The following is a 12,230-nucleotide window of genomic DNA, read 5'->3' as shown; positions in this document are numbered from 1 at the left end:
TGGTGCCCCCTCCCAGGGACAGCAGGAGTCTTGTCCTCCTTTTTTTTTGTGACAGAGACAGAGAGGGGGACAGATAGGGACAGACAGACAGGAAGCAGAAAGGGAGAGAGATGAGAAGCATCAATTCTTTGTTGCAGCACCTTAGTTGATCATTGATTGCTTTATTTTTTTTAATTAATTTATTTATTTTAGAGAAGAGAGGGAGAGACAGAGACACAGAGAGAGAGAGAGGAGAGACAGAGAAAGAGAAGGGGGGGGGGAGCTGGAAGCATCAACTTCCATATGCGCTTTGACCAGGCAAGCCCAGGGTTTCGAACCGGCAATCTCAGCATTTCCAGGTCAACGCTTTATCCACTGTGCCACCACAGGTCAGGCTGATTGCTTTCTTATATGTGCCTTGACCAGGGGGCTACAGCAGACCAGGTGACCCCTTGCTCAAGCCAGCGACCTTGAGCTCAAGCTGGTGAGCCTTGCTCAAACCAGATGAGTCTGTGCTCAAGCTGGCGACCTCGGGGTTTCGAACCTGGGTCCTCCGTGTCCTAGTCGGCCGCCCTATCCACTGCACCACCACCTGGTCAGGCTCATCCTCTTCTTTCAAATAGCCTCTACTCCCTCTTCCTGGACCAGGTACTTGCTACCTGCTATCTCCTGAGGCTGTTCATTCCATCCTCAAAACAGCTTGGGGTTCTGGAAAGTTCTGTGTGGCACCCCCGGCTGTAAGCTTGGCCAGAGTGAAATCTCACAGGTTTAGCCTTGAAGTCACAGCTGAGATGGCACAGCTATTGTTCTTTAAAAAGTCTGTCTCTACTCAGTGAATTTTCAGGGGCTCTCTGTTAGCCAATTAGGGCGACACAGGCTAAAATTATTAGTTTCTTCCAACAAAGGGTTCAGGAACAAATTCCTTAACTGTGTCCAGGAACAAATTCTGTGTGTAAGCGTTGTGTCTGACACTGGATTGTGTATAGTGCATCTCTTACTTTAATGAGCACCACTTAATTTTACATAAATCCTAAGTCAGCGGTTCTCAATCACAGGTTGAGAACCGCTGTCCTAAGTGAATGAATGCTGGTCAGATTTCTAGAACTCATGAAAAGTGCTTCTCAGAATTCCAGAATGTCTAAAGCACCCCCACCCCTGGAAATAATGCAAAATGTTTAAAAAAATTCTATAATTTAGCTTTTTGATATTGTAAACCTGGCTTTCTTCTTCCAGACTGTCCTGTGTTTGCAGGAGGTTACAATTGGATTTACAATGAAAAAAATTTTAATTTTCCATTGATTTGAGAGAGAGGGACTGCTCTGTGGTGGTGCAGTGGATAAAGCGTCGACCTGGAAATGCTGAGATCGCCGGTTCGAAACCCTGGGCTTGCCTGGTCAAGGCACATATGGGAGTTGATGCTTCCTGCCCCTTCTTCCTTCTCTCTCCCTCTCTCTCTCTCTTTCTTTCTCTCTAAAAATAAATATAGGTTAAAAAATAATAATATTTTTTAAGAAAGAGAGGGAGGAGGGGAGAGAGAGGTGGGAGACAGAGAAGAGAGAGAAGCATCATCAGCTCGTTGCATCCAGCTATGCACTCACTGATTGCTTCTTGTGTGTGCCCTGACCCTGGATCGAACCTGAGACCTTGGCACACCAGGGTGACTCTTTATTTACCAAGCCACCCAGCCAGGGCCTACAGTGAAAATCCTGAAAGCACTGAAATGCGGCTTTGCCAGACAGAAGGAAGCAGTGGTCCGTGCACAGCCCCTGAGTGATCTGCATGAGGAGTGAGACCCGGGTTATTTGTTGAAATGTTGTGAGCTGGTTTCCCTGTTTTATTTGTCATGTCCTCGAAGGCTATGTGTTTGGATCCTGTTTCATGGTTTTTTGTTTTTTGTTTATATATATTTTTCTGAAGCTGGAAACGAGGAGAGACAGTCAGACAGACTCCCGCATGCGCCCGACCGGGATCCACCTGGCACGCCCACCAGGGGCAATGCTCTGCCCACCAGGGGGAGATGCTCTGCCCCTCCGGGGCGTCGCTCTGCCGCGACCAGAACCACTCTAGAGCCTGGGGCAGAGGCCAAGGAGCCATCCCCAGCGCCCGGGCCATCTTTGCTCCAATGGAGCCTCGGCTGCGGGAGGGGAAGAGAGAGACAGAGAGGAAGGGGGGAGGTGGAGAAGCAAATGGGCGCTTCTCCTATGTGCCCTGGCCGGGAATCGAACCCGGGTCCCCCACACGCCAGGCCGATGCTCTACCGCTGAGCCAACCAGCCAGGGCTCTGTTTCACGGTTTTGACTTTACCAGTGTTGTGTGTTTAACAGAACATGGACCCCCAGTACGAGCTCATTAACTTCGTTGTGTGTTGGCAGTGGTACTGTAACCACTGCCTCCTCCTGTGTGTCCAGTTCTATTCCATAAATGTTTTTAGCCCAGAAGGCTAAGCTTACTGGTCCTGGTTTGCAAAGGTGTGCCTATATAAATTTCTAACATTCTTATATATTCCCATGAAGAAGGCATTCTTAAATTTCATTTCTCTGGGGTAGAGTATTTTTAGTATGTGTTCCGTGGTTTTACATTCGTTTGTAATATTTGTTCTTGGAGGGTCCAGAAATATTTGGGGTCCTGGAGAGAATGTACAATGTCTTGCTTTCCAGGGGTCTGGTTGGTTTTGAAAGTTTGGATGACCCCACTCAACCCCAAGCCCCTTCCAGATCCTAACCACTCACCCTGGGGGGGGGGCCGCTGGTCTGTGCTCGGGGCTCCTGTGGAACCCCCTCTCCCACAGACAAACTTAGAGCCTGTTTTTATTTTTAAAGTTTTGCTGTTGATCACGTCTGGAAAAACCCAAAAGGTACATTTGATTTTTTTTTTCAGTAGTAAAGAAACAATATTTAAGAGAAACATTTACAGAAGTGTACAGTTCTGGGATTTCTTTATAAATGTATTTTCATCCCTGGCCGGTTAGCTCAGTCAGAGTGTGTTCCAAATGACAAGGTTGTGGGTTCGATCCCCGGTCAGGGCACACACAGGGGGCGACCAGGGAATGCACGATTGAGCGGGACAGCAAATGAGTGCTTCCCTCCCCCTCCCTTCTCTCTCCCTTCCTCTCTCTGTCTCTCTAAGAAAGTGAACCAACAAATAAAAAATAAGCTCTGGCCGAAGAGCTCGGCTGGAGCTTTGTCCCGAAGCACAGAGGATGCTGGTTTGATCCCCGGTCAGGGCACCTACAGGAAGCTCAAATTCCTGTCTCTCGGTCTCTCTTGCTACCTCTCTCTTAAAAAATTAAAATAAAAACCATGATAAATAAATACATGTATTTTTTTATTTTTTTTAAATTTATTTTAGAGAGGAGGGGGGAGATAGAGAGAGAGAGAAGGGGGAGGAGCAGGAAGCATCAACTCCCATATGTGCCTTAACCAGGCAAGCCAGGGTTTTGAACTGACAACCTCAGTGTTTCCAGGTTGATACTTTATCCGCTGCACCACCACAGGTCAGGCTAAATACGTGTATTTTTAAATTACCAAAGTAATAGATGAGTACATAATTAGTGTGAGAATACAGGCAGCACTGAGTGTGCTGGGCGGAGGGAAAACTGTTCGGTTTGCTCACTGGCATTTTGCATGATTGGTGCAGGAGCACAAGGCAGCGCCATGTGTGTAGGGTCTAAATAGGCTACGGGTGCTTCCCTCGGGGTGGTGGGTAGCGGCTCACTTGCCCATCACTGCGTCACTGCGAGGGGCGGTTTTGCTGTTCATTTGCCTCCTGCCGTGAGAAGCGGATTTCCCTGCCTGTTTTGCTGGTCCGCTGCTGGAAAACTCTAATAAACAGGAATGGCCCAACGCTTTCAAGTTCCTCTACCTTCTGCCCAGATCCAGTGTGAGCCTCCCTGGCCTCAGCCGCTGGCATTGCATCTGGTGCAGTTGGCAGGCTTTGGATCAGCTCCGCACGGAGCCACCAGCGCCCTCGAAGGCTGGGTGGGATGGAGCAGGGGCCCTGGTTCTCCAGCATATGGTTCCCTGTGGCTCTCTTGCTGGGGGCTGGGGGCCGGGTGTTTTCTACAGCCCTGCGAGAAGAAACCGAAAGCTCTGTGCAGGAGGCTGCCCGCGGTCAGAAGATCCAGGCTGAGCTGCAGACTGAGCGCATCAGGAACTGCTCCAGCTGCTGGAGAAGGAGGCTGACCACTTTCAGGAGCTTCAGTGTGCCCTGGCCGGTTGGCTCAGTGGTAGAGTGTTGGCCTGGTGTGCAGAAGTCCCGGGTTCAATTCCCGGCCAGGGCACACAGGAGAAGCGCCCATCTGCTTCTCCACCCCTCCCCCTCTCCTTCCTCTCTGTCTCTCTCTTCCCCTCCCGCAGCCGAGGCTCCATTGGAGCAGAGATGGCCCGGGCGCTGAGGATGGCTCCATGGCCTCTGCCCCAGGTGCTAGAGTGGCTCTGGTCACAACAGAGCGACGCCCCAGAGGGGCAGAGCATCGTCCCCTGGTGGGCAGAGTGTCGCCCCCTGGTGGGCGTGCTGGGTGGATCCCAGTCGGGCACATGCGGGAGTCTATCTGACTGTCTCTCCCCGTTTCCAGCTTCAGAAAAAAAAAATACAAAAAAATAAATTAAAAAAAGAGCTTCAGTGTGAACTGCAGGCTGAGCTCCAACAGCACCTGGAACTGGAATGGTTGCTTGAGAAGGAATTGTGGGTTCGGGAGCTCCAGTTTGCCCTAGAAGCCAAACGCTGGCACCGGCAGTCGTTAGAGACACAGCTGTGGGTTCAGGAGCTCCCGTTTCAGCCTCAGGCCGAGAGCCAGCAGCCACAAGAGCCAAAGTGGTCACTGAAGGAGGAGGAGGAGGTTTGGGCTGAAACTGCCGTTGGCAGGCTCAGAGCCCATCTGGTGGTCACCCAGAAAGTAAAAACCCAGCGGCCACGAGTGCCTCAGGGGCAGAGAAACCCCCTCCACAAGTAGCTGAGCACTGTTTGGTCCTCACACCCAGGCAGAGCTGATGGAGTGGATGCGAAATCTAGGCAGAAGCCAGAGTTCCTGGCAGCCTGGTTGTTGAAGTTGTGGAACATAAGGGGTGGATGGCATCATGCTCTCTGGAACAGAGATGGAGAAATTGGCTGCCATGACCACGCACTCCTCCTCGAGGCTGCATCTTCAGAACTGCCGTGACAACCCAAGAAACCATACCCTATTAGATTGGGTGACGGCTGCTATTTGTGAGGTCTGGCAGAATGCGGGGACTTGCTGGGAGCAGTGAGTTAGCAGCAGTCATATACAGAGCTGCCCCAAGTCCTCTGGGAACTAGGTATAAAGAATGCTGCTTTCAACCTAGGTCCCGTCAGCCAGATGAGGAAGTAAGTGTTCCTGACAGGGATGAGGGACCTTACTATCTGTAGTGCCCTGTCAGCTCTTTTTGGGTCTCTAGTGGCTATCTTGGGCCCCTATGTGGGGCAGGCTACCAATGCGGTTACACAGATGGTAGCAGATTTGGGCGAGGTGCAGGCAGCACTGAACCATAAGGCTGTATGCTGCCCCCACCCATGGACTAACGAGAGAAATGGGCCTGTCAAGGTCACCCGAACACAGATGTGGGTAGACTTGGTTGCGGCCGGGGAAGACAGGGAGAAATTGGGTAGCAGGCCTAGTCGAGTCCCTAGAGCTTTGGCAGCAGCTTAAGCCGCAACAGAGGTTCCAGCCGCTAAAAAGGCAGGGGAAGCGTGTGGCCCAAGCAGCTGCCAAGAAAATGGCTGGTGTTTGGGCTGTGTGGTTGCAGGATTATATGGTGGAGACAGCTGAGGGAGGGGAGGATCCCCAAGACCCATTGTTTCAGTTTGAATAGGGACCCGTCTAACAGGGACCAGGTGCTGGAGGCCCCGTGTGAAACTGGCAACCCAGCAATCCCCTTCTAGTGTAAAGCAGGTGTTGGCCTTAGAAGATAATAAGTGTTTTTGCAGTAGCTAAGAGAACTGTCAAGGCAGTACAGGCCTCGAATGTGTGTGACCCCCACCAGGCCCTGTGAGCTTGCTGAGGGGTTTGGATGGGGCTTGTGGCAACAGACAAAGCACTTAAGGCACTGAGGTCCATTATCAGAGAGCTAATTGCCTGTAATGGACCTTCACCTCGGGTGATTTGCACAGACAGCTGCACTACTGTGGACTGATCACTGAGTGATATAATGAACTCTTGAAACAGGGGCGGTGACAAGAGGGGGAGCTGGCTTCCTTGTGGATGCACACGGAGACCCTGACGAGGGGCGTGGCACCCGTGGATGCACACGGAGACCCTGACGGGGGCGTGGCACCTGTGGATGCACACGGAGACCCTGACGAGGGGCGTGGCACCCGTGGATGCACACGCCGCTTGTGGACAGTAACAAGACCCTGACGAGGGGCGTGGCACCCGTGGATGCACATGCCGCTTGTGGACAGGAATGAGACCCTGACGGGGGTGTGGCACCCGTTGATGCACACGCCGCTTGTGGACAGTAATGAGACCCTGACGGGGGCGTGGCACCCGTGGAGGCCCTCCTGCTCCAGGAAGCTGCCCCTATGCAGCTGCAGAGACACACCAAGGACACCTTCTTCATGGACATCGCCCTGGACTGCACATGCGCCCCTCATGCCATGGGTGGCCTTGTTGGGTGGGCCTCCAGTTAACCCCCTGGTCAGGGAGACATCCTTGTGAAGGGAAACTTTGTAATAGTCATTTTTGGTATAGCTTATGCCATTGCTGTAGTCTCTGTTTTTGTTTTGGGTTTTTTTGTATTTTTCTGAAGTTGGAAACGGGGAGGCAGTCAGACAGACTCCCGCATGCACCTGACCGGGACCCACCTGGCATGCCCACCAGGGGGTGATGCTCTGCCCATCTGGGGTGTTGTTCTGTTGCAACCAGAGCCATTCTAGCACCTAAGGTGGAGGCCATGGAGCCATCCTCAGCACCCTGGCCAACTTTGCTCCAGTGGAGCCTTCGCTGCGGGAGGGGAAGAGAGAGACAGAGAGGAAGGAGAGGGGGAAGGGTGGAGAAGCAGATGGGCGCTTCTCCTGTGTGCCCTGGCCAGGAATCGAACCCAGGACTCCTGCACGCCAGGCCAACGTTCTACCACTGAGCCAACTGGCCAGGGCCTCATCTTTATTTATGAAAATAAATACCTCACTCCTTGGGCAAGGACCATCAAGAAAGATACCTGCCAAGTAGATTGTGAGGTGAGCAACCCTAAAGAGGTGGCATGTGAGGAAAACAGCTGTGTTAGAACTGCTCACTTGCACTTTGCTCGATTAGTGCAGCAGCGCTGCCATGTGTGTATACTCTAGGTGAGACTACGGGGCTCCCTCGGGGTGCTGTTTGGCAGACCTCTTGTCCGCCACCACGAGGGGACATTTTGCTGTTCATCCACCTGCTGCCCTTGAGCCACTGAGCCACTTCACCCGCAGGTGTTGTAAGGTACCAGAAACTACAGAATTAATATTAATATATTTTTTTTGTATTTTTCCAGAGCTGGAAACGGGGAGAGACAGTCAGACAGACTCCCACATGCGCCCGACCGGGATCCACCCGGCACTCCCACCAGGGGGCGACGCTCTGCCCACCAGGGGGCGATGCTCTACCCCTCTGGGCGTCGCTCTGCCGCGACCAGAGCCACTCTAGCCCCTGGGGCAGAGGCCAAGGAGCCATCCCCAGCGCCCGGGCCATCTTTGCTCCAACGGAGCCTTGGCTGCGGGGAGGGGAAGAGAGAGACAGAGAGGAAGGAGGTGGGGGGGTGGAGAAGCAAATGGGCGCTTCTCCTATGTGCCCTGGCCGGGAATCGCATGCCAGGCCGACGCTCTACCGCTGAGCCAACCGGCCAGGGCCAATATTAATATTTTAAGAGGCTTGGAGAACATTTTATTAATTTGGGTTAAGGTGTGCAGAGAAATTGTGAGAATAGTCTCTGTACTGTGTGATTGGCATAATCAGGATGGCCCTTGGCCATTGTATTGTAAATGCAAAGGGGAGGAAAACATAGATCCCCAGACATTCCACCACACCTGTGGGGAAAGGGGTGAATGGCTAGCCAGGTGCAGGGAGAGAACAGCCAAAATAAACCTTTTCTTATAACTATGAGCCATTTGCGGGCATTTGTCCCCACGGAAACTACCTCTCCTATGTAAATGCGTGTAGTTAACACGTGTGACTCTGGACAGAGAGATAGCAGATGAACACTAGATAATATGGGAATGCCTTTTAATATGTAAAAAGACATCTTTCTGCCATTGTGTTGACTTGTAAATTTTGTTTTCTCCAAAATGATGTATGGCTTGCAAATTGAACGTGGTCCTATCATGTTAAAGGACATATGACTATAACCAATAGTGGTAAAGGGATTCTAATTACAATTTTTGCTTCTGTACTTCCCACTTACAAAACTATAAAAACTAGGTAGAACAAAGGGCCCGTGCTCTCTCCCTCAGATTTCTGTCGGAGTTGCCGCCGCTTGGCCAAGCTAGACAATAAAGCTTTGGTTTGTAATTGACGGATTTTGTTCGTGTCTTCAATGTTTCGGGTCCCTCCGGATTAGGATTAACACCTTGAGAAGCGGGTTTCCCTGCCGGTTTGCTGGGCGGTTGCTGCGAGGCTCTATTAAATGGGAGTGGCCCAATGCTTACCAGCTCTACAGTTCCTCCACCATCTGCCCAAATTCAGTGTGAACCTGCCTAGTCCTGGCCACTGGCATTACATTGGGTAAAAAGTTTCTCCGTAGAAGTTAATTTGCTTGGTGGGAAATATACCCATTAAAATTTGATAGACACTAACAATTGATCAAACTTGTCTCTAATAGTTTGTAATGTGGACGAAAAGGGGGACACAGGCTGAACCTGACAGGCTCAGGGAAAGCCTGCACGATGGCTTTACAGACTCAGAGACCTAAGGTAACCCCCAAGGATGGTCAAAAATTAAAACTTTCCTCCCACGTGACCAGGCCCTTCCTGCTTCCAGGCTGTGCCTTCCCTAGCAGGGGGAGGGCTCTTCACTGAGTGAGCTCTCAGGGAGCTGTCGACGAGGGCAGAGGGCCCCTGACTTGGCAGAAAGGAGACAAGGGAGAGCTCGGGAACACCTGATAAGTGTTAATAGATAAATCAAACTTTGACATTAAAAAAAAAATTAAAACTTTCTAACTAAAAGCAGTTCATGGTGGTTAGTCACGTCCTAGAGTGGTATTTTTCTCTAACAAAGGTTAATGCTTACCTTAATCAAGCCTGTCCATTGTCTTTTGCATCTACAGTAACAGACCTGATAACATGCCTCTGAAATATAAGGGTTATCTTCATTTCCTGCCCCACTCAGGGCAGGCATCCCATCTCTCCAGGAACCAACCAATCCCCCCATTGTTATTATTATCATGTGAATCCTTAACTGTAACGTTTTATGCCTGCCTAAGGATAAGAAGTTTCAGCGTATACATTTTTACTTTGTATCCAATCCCAGAGATTTCCCCTTTGCTTTCTCCTGCCTCCCTAATCTATCACCAAACAACTTCACGGGACCCCCTTACCTTCCCCTCTGATTCTGCTGTATAAAATAAGGGGTGACACTGCCATTTTCCCGAGTGCTTTCTCAATCCGTTGAGACTTTGCTTCCTGGCAATTGTTGACTGTTGAACTCAAACTCATTTTTTAAAAATTCTACAGGTTTGGAAGTTTTTTACATTGACAATAATGTGGGCATTGATCCTAACATGGGATTATGACTTTATATATTCTTTCTTTTCTATATTTTTTCTTTTTAGCATGTGTGAGAGGAGAGGGACAGACAGGAATGGAGAGAGATGAGAAGTGTTGCAGTAATATAATGTTATAGTAATTAAATATATAGAAATATAGAAAAATGTGCAAGATATATAGAAATAATTAGGATATAATATTAAAAGCAATTAGGGAAATTAAATAAAATTATGCCACCTGGATAGGAATTAATATAGTGTGTACAGACAGGATAAACAGACTCTGCCTTCCACGCAGGGCTCAGTCAGTGTGTGTGTGAAGTTATATATAGATAAGAAGAGGCTTGATGCCATAACTCTGTAGGTTAACATAAATAAGAAGCTTCCCCTAAAACACCTTAAAAGTGGCTTGATGTAACATTTCAGTAGATTAACATAAAGAGGTCTCCCTGCTAGGAACTCCCAAAGAGGTGGTTTGAGGTGATAATCCTATAGATTGACAACTGTTAGAAGGCTTTGGCCAGAAAAGGTACTAAACGCTAAAGAGCCTCCCCCCCCCCTCCCTGCCCCCCCCCATGCTGTTGTAGTCGCCCAGACTCCAACGTTGAGCGTGGACTTTCTCCATGCCACTCTGAACAAGGACAGCCAAGAGGAGCATGCGGATGGCGGCCCCCTTGAGCACACCAAAAGGATGTGTGAGTAATAAGCTGCCTGTGTGATTCTTTTTTATTTTATTTTATTTATTTATTCATTTTTAGAGAGGAGAGAGAGAGACAGAGAGAGAGAGAAGGGGAAGGAGCTGGGAGCATCAACTCCCATATGTGCCTTAACCAGGCAAGCCCAGGGTTTCGAACCGGCAACCTCAGCATTTCTAGGTCGACGCTTTATCCACTGTGCCACCACAGGTCAGACTTTTTATTTTATTTTATTATTATTATTTTTTATTTACCTGTGTGATTCTTGCAACTAACTTGTCAGTCGTGTCTTTCCTTCGGTGGCAGTTGGTCTCAGCAAAGATCAGTAGAATCCTCATAGCTGCCTCAAGAGTAGTCTCGAAGAGGCTGGCAGCCCTGCTGATAAGCAGGAGTGTCCCACTGCACCGGGAAGTCGAATCAGGGACACCTACTAGGACAAGAAGTATCAAATCATAGTTGTGGCACCTTACTCATTGATTGTTTCTCGTATGTGCCTTGACCACAGGGGTCCGGCCAGACCAGTCACCCACCCATTGCTCATGCCAACAACCTTGGGCTTCAAGCCAGCGACCACAGGGTCATGTCTGTGATCCCACACTGAAGCCTGCGACCCTGAGCTCCAGCTGGCGACCTCAACCTGGGGGTTTCCAACCTGGTCCTCAGCATCCCGAGCAGATGCTCTGCCCACGGCACCACGGCCGGGCCACTCTGATAGCTGAGGAAAGTGGTGTTTCATGTTAATGTGCATCTCTCTGAACATAACAGTTGTTTTATTTGGGTCTTTTCTGAGACATGAAATACAAGTCATTTTGTGCTTTCAGGCACGTGAGCAGTCTCTCTGGACTTTTGGTGAGAAGAAAGCAGGCCCTTGCTCGTGGGGCTGCAGGCTGGGGTCCAGTTCACTGTGACTGTGCGTGTAGCCCCAGCTAAGGCGAAGTACCAATTACAGACTGCCCACATGTGGACAGCTCTCTTGTGTTTAGTCAGGCTCCCCTCAAAACGTTTTACACTTTCTTCTGCACCAGGACGGCTGCACTGTGGTCAGGCCTCAGGAATGCTGGGGCCGCAGCACATCCACTGAGTGCTGTGTTGATTCCAAGGTGGCTGGGTGTCTGACTTTGGCCTGGTCAGGGGTAGCTACCTCGCTCCTACTCTTTTTTTGGACCCAAACTTGAACGTGGCTACTTATAAAGCCCGTCCTTTCCCTCTCACAGGTTTGGACACGTCCAGGGCCTCAGTTGCTCATGCATCGGGTGCACCTGCCAGCTTGCCATTCCGGGGCTCAACCCGCACCTGCAGGTGCCCATCCTCCAGCATCCCGCCTCCCGGACAGGAGAAGCCCCGCGGCTTAGGTCTGGGGCTCTCTGCTCGTTGTGACCACAGAGGTCCAGCCCAGCGGGTCAGCAGGAAGGCAGTGGGTCCGGGGCACAGGCACCGCTGGACGCCAGGGGTCCCAGCGTCGCCTGCGGGCCCACCGAGGCCGCTGCGCGAGGGATAAACCTTTCTCCAAGGACACAAGGGCCAGAGGCCTGCGGCATCGCTTCTCTTAGCGCACCAGTGGCCTCCAGGTCCTTTCTGCGAACGCGTTGACCAGCCCCACCGCCCCCACCGCCCCCACCGCCCCGAACCGGCTGTGGGCATGCGCACTGGCCCACCTCGCGTCCCGCGGTCGTTGCTATGGGGACCGGCCCCCGGCGCCCCGCTCCCCACCCCCTCGCGCCAGCGCCCTGCGGGCAGGGCCGCGCCCCACAGCCGGGTGAGGGGTCGGCCCCCGGTGGGGGCGGGAAGGCGATGGGGGCGAGGCCTCGGCCTGGGTGGCCCGGTCGGGGTGGGGCCTGGCCGCGGGGCGGGGTTGCCCGTGGGGGCGGGG

Source organism: Saccopteryx bilineata, chromosome 6, assembly GCF_036850765.1.
Source record: "Saccopteryx bilineata isolate mSacBil1 chromosome 6, mSacBil1_pri_phased_curated, whole genome shotgun sequence".
Classification (NCBI taxonomy): domain Eukaryota; kingdom Metazoa; phylum Chordata; class Mammalia; order Chiroptera; family Emballonuridae; genus Saccopteryx; species Saccopteryx bilineata.
This window is presented reverse-complemented; position numbering follows the sequence as displayed.